Source organism: Parambassis ranga, unplaced genomic scaffold, assembly GCF_900634625.1.
Source record: "Parambassis ranga unplaced genomic scaffold, fParRan2.1 scaffold_92_arrow_ctg1, whole genome shotgun sequence".
Lineage (NCBI taxonomy): Eukaryota > Metazoa > Chordata > Actinopteri > Ambassidae > Parambassis > Parambassis ranga.
In genome coordinates this window covers 14,414-31,006 of record NW_021144821.1, presented here as the reverse complement: position 1 = coordinate 31,006, position 16,593 = coordinate 14,414, and the positions used below count along the sequence as shown (strand labels likewise).

The following is a 16,593-nucleotide window of genomic DNA, read 5'->3' as shown; positions in this document are numbered from 1 at the left end:
ATAGACCTATATCTGTTTTAAATATTGATTATAGATTATTTGCATCGATACTAGCTAAACGATTGGAAGATATAATCCCAGACCTTATAGACACAGACCAAGGCAGATCCAGGACAATGTGAAACGGGCTCTCTACCTAGTTGATCATATAAACAGTAACAATATTGAATCAGTGATTATCAGCCTTGATGCGGAAAAAGCTTTTGACTCAGTCCGATGGGACTATCTGTACTTGACCCTTAAACGTTTTGGTTTTAAACCAATGAGATATCCGGTGTACAGGTTGGAGATGTGCAGCATAAGATTTGTTTATATGCGGATGATATCCTGTTGGCTCTTACAGAACCGAATATAAGCCTGCCTAAATTAATATCCCTTCTCCAAGATTTTGGATCATACTCTGGATATAAGTTGAATTTAAATAAAACCCAGACACTTGCCTTTAAATATAAACCACAGGGTAACAGAACTGGGATATGTAATTTTAAATGGAACGGTAAGGCAATCAAATATGATAGAATTCTTTTTAATCAGACCTGTGTCTTGTGTTTTTACCTTGACATGTTTCGACTACTTCCTGCAGTCTTCCTCAGAAGTCACATGATGTTACGTGACGTGTCTGCCAGCTGATCTTATGCAGGTTGTGGCGCCATTCTCCCACTACTCCAGGTAGTGGGGGAACAGCGCCACCTGTAGTCCGGCTTCCTCATCGCTGTGTCCCAGGTGTGGGACAGCAGTCTGGTCTCCTCAGGACAGACTGACACTTCTGAGGAAGACTGCAGGAAGTAGTCGAAACATGTCAAGGTAAAAACACAAGACACAGGTCTGATTAAAAAGAATTCTATCATAGTTCATAAATAGGTGAAGACCAAATGAACCTTATCGAAATATTACGAACAAGTTTTGGACAACAATGTGTCAAAGATTTCCGACGCCTGGAGCAGCTGGAACAAAAAAGGGCACGCTATCGCAACCACCTTAAATTCAACCTGAGATGCTGAGACGAGGGAGTAACACCACCAAGCTTGGAAGTAAAAAACCCCATCCCAACCCAAAATGCAAATAGGATAATAGAGAAAACCCGCACAGCGCTCCTTAAAGAAAGGATACGCTGCACGACAAGCAAAATAACCAACATCAACACAGAGATAAAAACACAAACGGAAGCTTTCAGACTGAAATACCCCACGGAAGAAAACACACAGAAACTCGTAAAAGAACACCTGAGGCAGACGCACGAAATATTTTTTGAACGGACAAAGGTAAGACACATCAAAAAACTGGACAGACTAATAACACGAAAACAACATAGAAATAAGGACACAGACGAAGCGGAAAAAGAAAAATGGGTCAAAAACATCTCACAACGCCGCCTAACAAAGATAGAAATAGACGTCCTGTCTCGCGGACTTAACTATGCTGTCACACCAAACAAAATACCACACGAAGAGTTCATCCTAGCCACCGAGTTAGCGTGTCAATCCATACCGGACCAGGGGGAAAAAGCAGAGCTAAGGAACGAGATAGCAGGTATTCTAAAATCCGCAAAAATACCACCAGCTAACATAACAAAAGAAGAAGCCAAAGCAATTAAAACATTGGCACAGGACAAGAGCATCACAATCATACCCGCGGATAAAGGTAGGACAACAGTCATTATGGACACTAAGCACTACGAGCAACAGATGGAAAACATGTTAAAAGACACTGAAACATATGAACCGCTCAGAAAGGACCCCACAGAAGAAAAGAAAAGGACACTCAAAACACTACTCAAACCATTACTACAGGAAGGTAAAATAGATAAGAGCACATACAACCACCTCATGCCCACAGCTAGTATCACACCACGAATATATGGCACACCCAAAATCCACAAACAAAACACACCACTATGCCCAATAGTGGACAGCATTGGATCGGTAACATACAACCTATCAAAAGCACTAGTTGACCTCATAAAACCACTACTAGGCCTCACCGAACAACACTGTAAAAACTCAAAACAGTTAGCGCAGGAACTCAGGGACACCACAGTACACCCGGACGAAATATTCATATCACATGACGTAATATCCCTCTTCACCAAAACACCAGTAAACGTAACACTGCAGATAGTAGAGAACCGCCTCAGGACAGACAAGACACTACACAAACGGACCAATCTAGCAGTTAACGACATAACCCGGCTGCTACATTTCGTATCCACATCCACATATTTCCAATTCAGGGGTATTTTATACAGACAGAGGGAGGGCTTTGCAATGGGGGACCCACTCTCAGCCATCATGAGTGGTTTTTTTATGGAGGACCTAGAAGAGAAGGCCATCTGCACGGCACCTGCACAATGCGGTCTCAAAATGTGGAGGAGATACGTGGATGACATCCTGGAAAAAATAAAAACTGGCCACACACAGGAGTTAACAGACCACCTCAACAAAATAGACAGCACAGGAAAAATCAAATTCACACACGAGGAGGAAAAAGACAGTACGATAACTTTTTTGGACATAAACATCACACATCTACAGGACGGCAGCATAAAAATCAAAATTCACAGGAAACCCACACACACCGACCAATACCTGTTATGGACGTCTGAACACCCCACCGCACACAAACTCTCCGCCGTACGAACACTATTCGACAGAGCCACCATGATCACAGACCCACAAGACAGACAGGAGGAAGAAAAACACATCATAAAGGCCTTACAAAAATGCCAGTACCCCATGTGGGCAATCAAAAAAGGAAAACAACAAATCGACAACAGAAAAAACAAAGAAAAAAAGAGAAACACAAACCAAAAACAAAATAAAACAATGGTGACACTCCCCTACATCCGTGGAATAACGGAAAAAATACAAAGAGCAATGAGGAAACACAACATCAATACACCCGTCAAACCACATCGGAAACTCAGACAACTACTGGTGCACCCAAAAGACAAGATCGAACCGGACAAAAAATGCAACGTCATATACGAAATACCCTGCCTGTCCTGCAATAAAACATACATCGGTGAAACAGGAAGATCATTCAGCACACGGAAAAAAGAACATAAAACAGAATGTGAAAAGGAATCAGCTGGGATGAGCACAAGGGCAACAAAACAGAAAGCACAACAAGAAAACCTGAAATCAGCAATCTCGGATCATTGCAAAAGAGAAAGGCACATTATGGACTGGGATGGGGCAAAAGTGATCGGAAACGAGGACAACAAATTCAAACGGTGGATTAAGGAAGCCATCGAAATAAGGAAGCGGGCCAATAGGACAATGAACCGGGACGAGGGAACTTTTACACTGTCCCACACCTGGAACACTGTCCTGAGGAGACCAGACTGCTGTCCCACACCTGGGACACAGCGATGAGGAAGCCGGACTACAGGTGGCGCTGTTCCCCCACTACCTGGAGTAGTGGGAGAATGGCGCCACAACCTGCATAAGATCAGCTGGCAGACACGTCACGTAACATCATGTGACTTCTGAGGAAGACTGCAGGAAGTAGTCGAAACATGTCAAGGTAAAAACACAAGACACAGGTCTGATTAAAAAGAATTCTATCATAGTTCATAAATAGGTGAAGACCAAATGAACCTTATCGAAATAAGGCAATCAAATACTTAGGGGTCCATATTCCCAAAGATCTTTCATCCATTTACAATATTAACTACAATCCTATAACCGGCAATATCAAAATGGACCTAAATCGTTGGTCATTACTACCTATGAGTATGTGCAATCGAATAGAGATAGTGAAAATGAACATATTACCAAAGCTGCTTTTCCTCTTTCAATCACTTCCAGTTGAAATACCCCCTAAACAATTCAATAATTGGAATAAAATGATATCCACCTTTATTTGGGGAAAACAAAAACCCAGGATTAGATTCCAGACATTACAGCTTCCTAAAGATAAAGGGGGAAGGGCTTTACCCTGCCTGGTAGACTATTACAGGGCAGCACAATTACGCTCTTTGGTGTATTGGTGTGACCCAACGTATGAAGCTAAATGGAAGGACCTAGAACAGAATCAGACTACGATACCTCTCCAAGCTTTCTTGGGAGATAATAAGCTACAGAGAAAACAATCGGAAAAGTTTAATACGTGGATCAATGTTCCATTAAACATCTGGTATAAACAATTTAAAAATGACAACTTTGAAAGAAACGTACGAATATTACGGTGGATTGCTTATGATACAGAATTTACCCCAGCAAATTTGGACAACAGGTTTAAACATTGGATTACTAAGGGTATCACCTCCTACTGTACTATCTCATCTAAAGAATGCCTGGACTGTTTTCAACGGTTTCAAGATATCTTTCATTTGGAGAAACAAGATATTTGTTGATGCATATAAGGGTAATAACAATAAGAAAATAATTTCCAGGATTTACTCATCACTGCAACTAAATAGAGGTCTCTCCACAACCTACATTAAATCTAGATGGGAAAGGGAATCTAATATAACACTTACCGAGGAGGACTGGTTAAATATTTGTAAAACACAATCTATAACTACTAATTCGGATCTTTGGAGAGAGGTTTTTCATAACACCCAAATTGAAAGGACAAAGAACCAAATGTCCTGAACACGGTCAATGTTGGAGAAAATGTGGTAATATGTCAGCTGGTCATTTTCACATTTTTTGGGAGTGCCCTGCTATAGCCTTGTTCTGGACAGAGGTGATGACAGAAATTAGATCAATAATTGGACTGACGCTCACTTTCAATTTTAGCACCACCTACCTAGGTAATCTGCCGACAGGACTAAAAATACGGGATACATATTTATTGCGGATATTATTAGTGAGCGGTAAAAAATCTATAACCAGGAGATGGTTGAGCGAGGAACCTCCAACGGTGGTGGAATGGAGGGCGGTAGTGCAGGAAATCTATGTTATGGAAAGGATGACCCTTTCCCTGAGGGGTGCTGCCGAAAGATGTGAAAAATACTGGAGGAAATACACACAGTATTATTAACAATTAATCATTTATTTTCTGCCTGTATTGTATGTAGCCCGTGAATGATCTTCTGTGGGAATGTGCTGTAGGCGAATCCTGAATGTTAGTTTCTTACCGGACTGATGACTGACCTATTTGTTGTTCTATGTCTGTTCTGGGCACGCTCTGTATACACTGTGTTTAACGTATTAAAAGAAAATAAAAATTAAATTTAAAAAAGAGTGTACGTAATCTTCTCTAAAGGCAAACACAGACACATCTCTTTGAGCCATCTCCCAACTTTTGGCCGATCAATATTTTTCCAGCTTAAAGCAATAACCTTTTTTGCTTGTAACAAACATATATCAATAAACATTTGCTCTCTAGGTTTTACCTCATATCTCTTGGGAGGAATGCCTAAGATAAAAAATTTAGGTTCTAGTTCAATATTGATTTGTAGGATTTGCAACAATGTGCCTTTCTCTGCCCTGCATTTGACACACAAGTCTAAAACATTTGGATTAAATTTACTTAATCTTGCAGGAGTCAAATAAACTCTCATCAGCCATTTATATTGCAATAATTTTAAGCGTGTGTTTAATGTTTGCCTCTGAGCTTTTATACAAGCTAAATTCCACTGTTGCCATTAACAAACCATAAAAAAAAAGGGGGTCCTCAATTAATACTTCCTCCAGTGCAGATAACTGGGACAGGACTGATGTATTCTTCAGATATTTTTGTATCTCCGACCAAACTGAAACCATACTTTTCAGTATTGGGTTTGATGTAGCTTTTCTAAGATTTTTTGGATTGTTAGAGTACAAAAATGCAGGCATTCCAAGGGTCCTAGCTTGCGCTGCCCAGTAGTACCATTTTAAGTTTGGGCACTGTAGCCCTCCTCTATCATTCCTCCAAATGAAGTCATTGAGCAGTCTATTCATTTTAGAGAAAAAATCAGGAGGAGGAGGCAAGGGGACATTCTGAAAGAGATAGAGAAACTTAGGGAGGGTATTCATTTTGATTATATTCACTCTACCCATTGGAGAGATAGGGAGCGATACCCAATTATTAAGAGCTTGGTGTGTAATTACCCTGCACAATATCTCCCAACAGGGAAGTGATCTGTATTCCCAAATAAGTGAAACAATTAACAGTTTTGAATTGACGAGTTTGAGTTGGGGGGTTAGCTCTATCGTTTGAATTCATTAGCAGTATTATTAGTATAAGATTTTTGATTATTCACTTTGTAACCAGAAACCCTTCCAAAATTTTTAATAAGCTCCATGACATCATCTGCATAAAGAGCTATCCTTTGGCCCAACTGTCCTAATTGTATACCAGAAATTCTTTTATGACTCCTCACTGCAATTGCCAAGGGTTGGTGAAAGTGGACATCCCTGTCTACACCCTCGATTTACCTTAATTGGTTTAGAAAGGTTGTTATTGGAGCATCAAACAGAAAACCCCATTCCACACGATCAAATGCCTTTTCAGCATCGAGGGAAAGCAAAGCTGTGTCCATTTCTTCTTTCTGAGACTGCAAGACATTTAATACTCGCCTAACATTGTGGAATCCTTGTCGACTAGGGGTGGGCGAATCGATCTAAATATCCCAAATAGCCCAAAGCGGAGCTGCAGAGTAAACAGAGGGAGGAGGAAGAGGCAGATCCCCAAACATGAACCAGAGAGTTGACTGACAGAGGCTTTACTGCAAAACACAGGTAGATGGTTTTAAAAAGTGAAGGTTTAGATCGAGTAATCTGCAGCATGAATTAATGGTGTCTTTCTGAGTGCTGTGATAAGACATGCAATTTTAGCAGAATGACTGAACAGTCATCATATCACCAGCTGAAATAAATCTTGTTTTTCTCAAATTCCAAAATATATCTAATAATGTAATTATATAAGTTTATATAATGATATGTATTTCAGTATGATTAATATAATTATGCTTTGGTGATAACTGTTGAAGGATCTTTATTCTTCATATTTAGACTACATGCAGGTAGGTGTTAAACTTTTATAAAAGTATCTTAGTCGTGCTGTTACACCTGCATGATTCACCAAGAGCCATGGCTGTCACAAGGAGCATTGCTGACATGATTGTGAAGTTAAAATTTCAAACTTATACAGTTCTGCACTTTTGTTTGCAGCTTGATTTACTTAACAAATGTTTCTTGTGTATTATTATTCTGCTAATCACGATAATCTATTTAAAGGCAAAAAAAGAAGGCACACAAATAATTATTTATGATCATGAAATTTCAAAGTAAAAGTATCGGTATCGGTATCGGCGATACTGGCCCTGGATTTACTTGGTATCGGATCGATACTGAAATCTTCAGTATCGCCCACCCCTATTGTCGACCTACAATAAAGCCGTTCTGATCCTCATGAATAATTTTTGGAAGGATAACCTCCAGCCTTTTTGCCAATATTTTACATAGAATTTTTAAATCTGAATTTAAAAGGCACCTCTTAAGGAGGGCGGGAGAATCTGCTTCTGATAGGACTCAAGAAACATTTCAAGGAGAGGGACCTGTAACTTCGAGCAAAATTTCTTGTAAAAATCAATCGGCAGACCATCAGGTCCTGCTGCCTTTCCAGTTTTCATACTTTTTATAGCTTCTGCTATATCTGCTAAAGTTATCTCCTTATCCAAACTATTTCTGTCCTTCTCTGAAATTCGTGGAAAAATATAATTACTTAGGAATGTATTTGGTTCCATAGACTCTAAATCACTCTCAGAATTATACAGATTTTCATAATAGTTTCTAAAAGCTGAGTTAATTAGAATAGGATCTGTTATACTTTCACCATTATCAGAGTTGAGACTCGTTATAGATCTTTCTGTTTGAAGCTTTTTTATGCGCCATGCCAAAATTTTACCACATTTTTCCCCTTGGTCAAAGAAGCTTTGTTTAAGTTTTAGAAGATCCCCAGTTGCTTTTATGGCTGACATTTCATTATACTGCGCTCTCAAAATCAGTAAACCATACTGTGGTTCCAGAATTCTAAGTCTAGACTCTAATAAAAGTAATTTTTGTTTCCATCTTTTAGTTTTTGAACTTGTAAAAGAGATTATCTGACCCCTAATCTTGTACTTGCACAAGTTTCAAACTGGTTAACCGAGAAAAACAAGTCGATCTGATCTTCAAGAAAGGAAATAAAATCTGGATCTAAAAGCCATTTCTGCTGCAATCTCCATTTTGGTAAAAATGCTATATAAAATGCTATCATAATTACAATCTTTAATTTTAGAATTAAGACTGGCAGAGACTAAAAAAAAGTCAATTCGGGAGTATGATTTGTATGAATTAGAAAAACATGAATAAGATAAAGTATATCTCTTAAATTTAGAGTTTGAATAAACTGATGTAAAATCCCTCTACTCTTACTATGAGATCTGTCTAATTTTGTGGATCTATCTTTAGATGGGTCCAAAGTACAATTAAAATCACCTGCAATTATATACTGACCATAGAGAGACGAAAGGTTAAAAAACAGACTACTGAAAAAATCTGGGTCGTCATTATTTGGGGCGTAAATATTTACCAACACAAGAGGTTCCGTCGGAAGTTTGGCTTGAACTATTAAATATCTACCTGCCCTATCTGCTATTATCTTATCAATATTCAATGGGACTGATTTATGAATAAGAATCATAACGCCTCTTGCTTGAGAGTTAAAAGGGGCTGATAGAACATTGCCTTGCCACCTCCTCCTAACCCTTATTTCCTGACCTGATGCCAGGTGAGTTTCCTGAAGATAGACAATTTTGGAATTTATAGACTTCAACCTCTGCATCACCTGCTTTACCTTTTTAAGCTTTTGCAACCCTCTGCAATTCCAAGAGGTAATCACAAGATCTAATTCGAGGCGTTCTATATACTGACTCGTTCTGTTCTAACATTACTCACTGAACTGGTGCAGCGGTGTTTGTCTGATACAGTGTCCTGTCTCCCTTCCTCTTCACGCTCTACACCTCTGACTTCAGCTACCACACAGAGTCATGTCATCTTCAGAAGTTTTCTGATGACTCTGCCATAGTGGGATGTATCAGCAAAGGTGGAGAGTCTGAGTACAGGACTGTGGTTGACAGCTTTGTTACATGGTGCGAGCAGAACCATCTGCTGCTCCATGTGGCAAAGACAAGGGAGCTGGTTGTGGACCTGAGGAGGACCAAGACACTCGCGGCTCCAGTTTCCATCGGTGGACAGAGTGTGGACATTGTGGAGGATTACAAATACCTGGGAGTGCCGCCTCTGTGCCGCCTCTCAATAAACTGATCAGAAGGGTGCAGTGTCAGACAGAAGGATGCTGTCTGAGCTGCAGGGATCCTGGAGAACAGCTTCCATCCTCTCCACCACATGCTGCTGAAGTGCAGGAGTACGTTCAGTGCCAGACTGATCCCTCCCAAATGCACCACTGAGCGCCACAGGAGGTCCTTCCTTCCTGTGGCCATCAAACTGTACAACTCCTCCCTCTGAGATCAGATCTAACACTGTCTTGTAATCTTATCCATATTGGATTTATTTAGACAAGATTTTACTGCACACAGTACAAGTACTATATATGACTTCAGTCTTCACTTGCCAGGATTTTACTTGAATGTTTATTAATGTTTAGAATTTATTAGGTTTTATTTTTATCTTACGCTTATTACTTTACCTTATTTATATTTCTAACCTGTCTTTTTGAGTATACATGGAGCACCTGGAATAAAAGCAATTTCCCCCTGGGATCAATGAAGTATTTCTGATTCTGATTCTGAAGTTGACCTGGAAAAATATGGACTATGTCTGCACACGAGGAAGTAGTACTGACCCGCTCAGAGGACACAGTGGTTCAAAGTAACGACACTGATGTACAATCAAAATCTCTAACTACTGAGCGCTAACTGGAAACACAACACTCACACCAGGACAAACCATCACCTGATCGACAGCTGCTGTGGCTCCTCACACCGGGGCCAGGGCTAGGGCCGGGCCAGGACCAGGGCTAGGGCCGGGCCAGGACCAGGGACTACGGCATAAACACAACAAGACATAAACTTTAGAACTTCCAAATCTGTCCGACTACACAACATACAGAAAAAACACATACCTGCAGTCTTGCTTACATTTCCACCATTTCTGTTCATCTCCGTCATCTCCTTCTCCTTAGCCTACATAAAAAACACATTCAGTTCAATTCTGTTTCAATTCAACAGCACGTCTCACAATCTCAACCGTCTCAAAGCACTTCACACACCCAGAGCCTCAACCCCTCAGCTACAGCGACAAGAAACACTCCCTTACATATGTGTCAAAAACAGTCCATTCCATTCCACATATTATACACTCAGGGACACATTTTACACAATAACTTACTTTTAGTATATACTTGTAGATTACTCCCAGCTCACAGAGCCCACGAAAAGAGGAATTGAACAAAATTAGACTACAGTGATCCCTCATAGACCATTATCAACCAATCAGGATGCAAGAACGAAACAGGACACAGACTACGTGCTGCTAAAAAACATGCAACACTGCACAAAACAAAATCCACATGACGACCGCAGGCTGTGAAACGCACTAATCATCCACTCAACTCGAAACACAGGCACAGATGTTCATTACATTGATTCAATATGAGCAACGCTGCAGACATGAGAGGACCGTCACTGACTCCCTCCATATGCAACAGTTCATAGCTAAGGAGCGCTGTGTCCAAGCATATCGTTTAATGTCACTTAATAATATTCAGGCAGAGATCCACATTTGATCCACTTAAATGAGCTGTTCAGATCCTCGGGTTTCACCAACAAATGGAAAATAGCCCTTTGTCTAACTCTGGCATATTTATACATTTGTTATTTAATATGCACTGTCCCTGAAATAAATTAATACATAAATAAATCGATAAATAAACAAATCGACAAACAAAGGCCGCTCATAAGCCTGAGCCAACATACAAAGTCAAGCGTGCCTTTCATTCAGGACTCAAGGTCCAAAGGTTTGGAGGAAAAAGGGCCAGATTAAAGCAAGAGATTGAAGATTAAAGCAAAGCATCTGCAGAATTTCCTTCAAGAGAGCCAGATTGTGACCTTCATGTTGACGTCCACTGAGTTGATGTGTTCTGTGAACCGTTCCGATTCATGGGTCTTTAACCCAGGTATCAACAGGAACTCTTCTCTCCACTTCTTCTATGTACAGATTAGCCACAAATGGAGACAGGTGATCCCATTGTACTGGAAGCAAGTGCTGTTCGGGCAGAGGTCCGGCAGGTCGCAACATGAGGTTGGTTCTTTCCTTCGGTGTGCCATCTCTTTGGCTTCTGAGGTAGGGATGCAGGTCACTGTGTGATTCTTTATTTTGCATCCTTGTTAGTTACAGGTGTCAAATGAAACCCGTGGTGTTTTCCCCTGAAGTCCGAGCTGACGATACTGCAAGCCCAATATGACACAGCCAGACTCACCGGGCATACATTTACACATTCCAATGGCAGCTTCGACAGAAACCCACAAATCTGAAATATGAGCAGGTTCTGTACTGGCCCAGCTCGATGCAGCTGTTCGCCACGTCTGTCCAGATAAGAAGGACCTCTGTGAGCACCTGCTGGGGTAACCCCACTGGAAAAGAGAGGGGGCTATACCCCGGATGAAGGAGTAGCATCGCCTCCTGAGAGAACTCCTGGAACATGTTGAGGCAAATGCCAATGACCTGCTACTTGAGCAACAATGTGAGGTGGCTGAGTAAAGGAAATGCACTGGTCCCGAGTCAGAGAGCAACACAGCTTTCGCTTTATCTGCACGATGAGCACAAGACCAAAATGGCTGCCTTTTTGACGGACGTTACGTCACATCACGTCATAATGAGCTTCATTTAAAGCTGCAGTCGGTGTTCGCTCTTTCAAGAGGAGGCTGGACCTCCTAAAGTCTTCAGGGAGAATGTGAGCACATCACAAAACTACAAGCTGATTGGAAACTTCACCAAAAAGTTCAACACTTTCTGCCACTGGCAGCAGCTCCTCCTCCTAATCCAGAATCCTTTCCTCATCGGACAAGTCCACGAATTTTCACAAGAGCTGACTCGTGCAGGACACCTACAGCTTCGATCATTCATCTGCAAGGAAATGCTGCATTAAGAGAGCATTTTGAGGCAACTGACCCTGCTTCTGGCCGTAGTCTGTTCCCTGGTTCCACCAGTACACCAAAGTAGCCCCAATACTACTCAAACTCAAGTTAACTTTAGGATCTTTGGATTGCAACTTTTTTGGTCAGGCTCTTTTTGGCACAATGTTCATCTTCAGTCCAACGCAATTTAAACATCAGGTCAAATCGGCCTGTAATTGCTACATGCCTCTGTGCAGACAAGCATACAAAAAACAAACAACATTCGTACAATTATCAATGCTACTTTCATGCACAAAACTTGCAGTGTCCAACTTATCTGACATACTTCTACCACATGACGGCATTCCTGCGAGGCTACAGTGGCTATCTGAGTACATACAAACTAGCCTACAACACCCTTACACAACTAATTAATCTGGCAAAGTAAAGCACAACAACATGTCTTGCACAAGATACAATTCTGAAAACTTTCCTTTCACATCACCCAAAAACACTCCATCTTCTACACTGCAGAGCACGCTAGCATGCCGGTTCGGCCTACAGTGCTCGACGACCAAGAGTGTGAGGGTTTCTTCACATTAAAAGGGACTTTCTATCTGGGGGTGAGGCTCTGGGTTTCTTTAAAACAACTTTTCACGCACAACATGCTACACAAATAACATTTTACATGATTACGTCGATGCCACTAATGCCATTACCTCAATAAAACCAATAATAATGTCAACGACCTTTACCAGAACCCCTCCTGCTGACGGGAAGACAGGACAACTCTAGCCGTCTCACAGGTCCAGACTGCGGTTCTGCATCGACATCTGACGACACGCGGGCCTGTGGACACAGTGAAACAAAATCAGCTTCGCCGTCGTACCTCTTTGGAATAACATCTGTCAAAGGATTCATCAAGTGTTTGGCTTTCCATGGCAGGCAATACATCATGTATTTAACTGATGAACACACAATGCATTTCAAACATTTAGCATTTTGGAGACGTCAGCGTGGCTGGACTGCACCCACTGGCATGACTGTTACGACGAGCAATGGCACAGATTTTTTTTCAAATGCAGATTGTATGTAATGACTGTAACTTCATGGCATGATTCACACACTCAAAACGTGCGTTCAACCTCTAATGACACATCTTGCTTGTACGTTTTAAAGCCACCGCCAACAAACACACAACATTGTGTGGGACAATTTATCGACTACAATACCAAGGCTTTGACATTAAGGGGAAACCAGGGCACTGTTTGGCAGGACACAACCGCCCACTCCAGATCCTCCAGTCTCTGTGTAAAACACACAAAAATATAACACCTGCAATTGTGTAAACTTCAAATCTGTCTTTATCAAAACACATTCCAATGTTCCAAACTCACAAATATGAGCAAACCACAAAAACTTCCATCAACAACTTTTATTCAGTCATTTCACAACATGGCATTGACAAAAATAAACAAAAGGTCGCAGGCCGGAACGCAGCGATGCCGGGGAGTGACGTCACCGGACCATCTGGAAGACAAGAGACAAACATGTCAGTGAATCGCCAACTCAAACGCACACTGCATTTCAAAATACACTTCGCTTGCAAGCTCCACTTACCATTCCTCGTCAACGGCGCGCCCCGATTGTCGAACGTGTCGTGCTCATTTCTGCAAAGGCAAATTCTGGACACGGCTGTATTGACTGAAATGGATCCATTACAAAAAGCATGTTTGGGTTTGTGGTGACGCAAGTCTGGCCAAAACTGTCCAGGTCAAGACCACCCCTCCGGTACAGAAGACCATTATTAAACAAGGTTAACATGACAATGACAAACAGGATTAAAGGGTTAGGGTTAGGGGTTAGGACACTTCCAGTACACGCTGTGGAAATGTGGAATACATATTTATTGACAAAAAAAACAAGCAGGTCAACTTTTGTCCCCCAGCTCAGATTCTGGCCTTTGCTCCACCCCCCACCACCACAGTGTTAGGTGGAGTTGGGGTGGCAGTGGGTACCTGACAGATAAGCAACAGAAACGGAGAGAAAAAGCACAGGTTTCTGGAATGACGTGACCATGCGATGCAATGCCACCACAAAACGCAAGGGGTGGGACCAGAAAAGGATCTTTGTCCTTTTCAAGCACTGACCCCACCTCTCACCTGTCCAGGTGAAAGGCAGCACAAAACCTTTGTTGACAACCCAGCAGCAATTTGCCACACCATGACACACATTATTCATTATTCATTCATTTCCCACATTTCCCCCATCATTGGTATAAAGGGACCATTCTGAAAGTGCTGAAATTCCAAAAAAACCAGCACCCCAGCACATTTGAATATCATGTTGGTCACAGAACCCATACTTGCATTTCCACAATTCCCTTGTGCAAGTACTTGATTAAAACATTGCAGTGACATTGTTGGTTTGTAATGCCACTGATTGATTTCCCAGTTGTCCACAGCTTTGATCCGGGTTTGAATGTGTTTGCTGATAGCATTGCTCATTTGTTGTTGCAACTGTGCGTTTTTCCATCCTTGCTCTTTACTTTAGCAGTCATGTGCTGCTCTGTTCCAACACCGAGTATGTTTGTATTTCATTTGTTCACAATGTCTCCTTGCTGTAACCGTTTCCATGCATATGTTACATTGAGAAATCCTTGGTGCCTGTTGTGCGACACATTTGGCGTTCCTTGCTCCTTTTTTGGTTGTTGTGTGTGCTCTTAGTCCCGGTCAAGTCACCCAAACCACACCTCAACCCCCACAAAACTAATCGACTAATCCACAAGCTCAACTCCAACTAACAACATGCCGGCATTCTAGGATCTAAGCTACAACATCCACAACCTTGACCCTACATTGCACAACACAATACCACCCAGACCCTCAGTCAGTCAAACAGTCAGGGCACGTTGGTGCACGCCGAATCCATCCGGAGCCAAAGTCTTGGTGAGATTTCCAACTCGGAGAGTCGTTTGAAATCCTGTCCATTGGGGTTCCGGAGACAGGGCAAAACGCTCTACTTGAGTGTTCGGCCAAACCTAAAACAAGTCTTCTGACATTTCAAAACAATTTCTGCATTTAAAAAAAACCACCAGAAAAACACAAGTTAAATACCTACAGTTTCACAAGGTTTTACATTACCTCCACATCTGCAATAGACTGTTGGTGCGGTCTGAGAGAGAACACTAAAGCAATTACTGTACACCACGCTGACAGGCAGAGGCGACGACGCGCAGATGCTTCAAGGTGCTCTTCATCTGCGGAGGAGAGGACAGACCATATTAGGACAGTAACCTTCCTTTGGTTAATTGCCATTGGTGACAATCATCGCACCTGGTTGAACTGCAGAGGCCACCGAGTCCTTCAGCATTTCTTCGAGGCCTACGGGGACAAAGCGGTCACAAAGCAAATACTGTAAGTAAGCTGCTGGGGTAGGATGCATTACCATGACTTGCAGACTGAATACCTACACATCCAGGCTTCTAAAGTCAAACAGCAGTATCGCACCCATCTTCACACTGATGTACTACGATGAGTTGCAGACACATCACCTCACCGGCAGAAATCCACCCTTCGGTGTGATGAATCGGTGGTCCTGTGAAGAAAAAAAGTGCTAAGGAATAATGTTCACTGAAAGGACGTGTTAAGATGACTAGCAAACACGCTACCTTACTGCAGAAATCCAGCCTTCGAGGCGACAAATCAGTGGTCCTGTGAAGCAAAAAATAAAAACATCACAGCAGCATGGTGAGTGTCTTCACTGGCAGGATGTGTTAACAAGTTGCGGACATATTACCTCACTTGCAGACATCCGGGTGTCCGCTCGGCGGTTCTGCCGAACAACAAAAATCAGACTGGTAAGCAAGCGTCTTCGCTGGAAAGATGTGTTAACATGAGTTGCAAATATACTACCGTACTCGCAGGAATTCCACCTCTCAGGTGACGAATCAGTGGTCCTGTGCAGCTAAAAACATAATAAAACACAGTGGTAAGCAAGCATCTTCACTGGAAGGATGTGTTATGATGACTTGCAAACACACTACCTTAATCCCAGAAATCCGGCCTTCCGGGTGACGAATCTCTGCTCCTGCAAAGAAAAAGAGTCACAGCAGCATGGTAAGTGTCTTCACTGGCAGGATGTGTTAACAAGTTGCGGACATATTACCTCACTTGCAGACATCCAGGTGTCCACTCAGCGGTTCTGTGGAACAATAAAGTCAGAGTGGTAAGCAAGCATCTTCACAGGCATGCTCACTAGCATGTGTAGAGAACAGTTGCAGACACGTTACCTTCCCTGCAGAAATCCGGCCTTCCAGGTGACGAATCTCTGCTCCTGCAAAGCAAAAGAGCCACAACAGTATGGTAAGTGTCTTCACTGGCAGGATGTATTCAGTTGCAGACATATTACCTCACTTGCAGACATCCAGGTGTCCACTCAGCGGGTCTGCGGAACAATAAAGTCAGAGTGGTAAGCAAGCATCTTCACAGGCATGCTCACTAGCATGTGTAGAGAACAGTTGCAGACACGTTACCTTCCCTGCA

At 42.0% G+C, this 16,593-nt stretch overlaps 1 long non-coding RNA gene across 2 annotated transcripts; it reads right to left on the bottom strand.

Moving 5' to 3' along the window:
- Positions 1–9,927: 9,927 nt before the first annotated feature.
- On the bottom strand, positions 9,928–16,593 carry LOC114431527 (uncharacterized). 2 transcript variants are annotated; one of them, XR_003670177.1, is made up of 12 exons: positions 16,584–16,593; positions 16,460–16,495; positions 16,095–16,138; positions 15,964–16,015; positions 15,848–15,883; positions 15,720–15,762; positions 15,522–15,646; positions 15,385–15,432; positions 15,193–15,308; positions 12,799–12,898; positions 10,057–10,117; positions 9,928–9,975 (listed from the first exon to the last, which is right to left on the bottom strand). It is a non-coding gene; the product is annotated as an uncharacterized LOC114431527 (long non-coding RNA). The 2 variants fall into 2 exon arrangements; XR_003670178.1 differs by having other exon boundaries at positions 15,969–16,015.